A 1,393-nucleotide genomic window follows, 5' to 3' on the forward strand; every position below is an offset into this window, starting at 1 on the left:
TCAGATGTTTTCCTGTCTAGCCGGCTTGCTTCCTAGAACGAATGCTCCTTGAGTGGGGTGATCCACAAGGAGTAGCTCAAACCTCCAAAGTGCCTGGCCAGGGGCAGGACATTAGCCCAGCAAGGGAGGGGTGTGGCAGTGACATCAGAAAGGCCTTTTGCAGGACCTCAGACTATTGGTCAAAGGTGGTGGGGAGGTGGTGACCTCACAGAGAGATGCTGACATCAGCCAGGCAGGACAGGGGCGAGGGGCCAGGGAAAGCTCAGAGACCCCGTGGCTTTGCTTCAGCAAGTCTTCTCCAGGTCTCTCTTTGAGAACTGAGAGTATTCGGGTTCACGGACGTGAGTGCCAGGAGGAACCTCTCTTGAGTTTTCTCCTTCCTTTTAGTGATTTTACTAGAAAACAGATGTCCCTGTTTAGAGGGTTAGAGCCTCCTCGAGGTTTGAAACTGTTCGGTCTGATCATTCTGGTGACAGTTGAATTCATGCAAAACATGATCTTAAGGATGCAGAATTTTATTCCACACCTGGGATTTTGTCCCTTAGAATCACTGGGGCATTAGGGTTTGTCCTTTTGTTTCAACTTTTCCTCCATTCCCACCCCTTTCTCTTCCTCTCTTGCTTCTTTTGTCCTTTCTCCTGTTCCTCCCAACACCAGGAGGGGTGTGTGTGTGTGTGTCTGTGTGTGTGTGTGTGTGTGTTATGGGAGTGCTCGGCAGCTCTCACTGTGGGAGGTCCACCCAAAACTGTGGAGCTGCAGTAGTGCTGGGGCAGTGATTCCCGCCAGTGACCTGGGCCATGCTTTTACCTCTCTGGTGAGACCCTCAGCCTCCCCTCCTCAGTCTCTACCCTGATTGCCTGAGCAGGGGTTATTGACAGGAGGAGACTCAGGTCCTTGTTGTTCTCTTTTAAGACCAAGTAAATAAGTCATAACCAGTTATATGTTTGACAAATTTTGCTGCTTCTCTGCATTAGTGGTCTCTGAGCAGTTCATGCTTCTCTCTAACATTGCAGTTCTCCTCAAATACTGGCTGAATAATTACTGTGCACACTTGTTGGACTGGAGCTCATCTAAGAGCACTTTATTGAGGTCATTCAATGTATGAATTTCAAGATCCGATGGTTAATTTAAAAATCAGGTCTCTGGGGTCCTATTCTAATTCAGCCATTGACTGGCTTTGTGACCTAAGGCAAGTCAATTCTCCTTTTCAGTCTGAGCATCTCCTCTGTCAAGTAGGGATAATAATGATCCGCTCCTACCTACCTCAACACACTCACTCTTCCCCAGCACACACACACTGTCTCTCCCCACACACAATCAGTCTCCACACTGCAGCTGAAAAGCAGCTGGCAATCTAGTAGGATGACCCTGGAACAATGGGATAGAGAAACCT

The sequence above is a fragment of the Mauremys reevesii genome, linkage group 17 (assembly GCF_016161935.1).
Source record: "Mauremys reevesii isolate NIE-2019 linkage group 17, ASM1616193v1, whole genome shotgun sequence".
NCBI lineage: Eukaryota > Metazoa > Chordata > Testudines > Geoemydidae > Mauremys > Mauremys reevesii.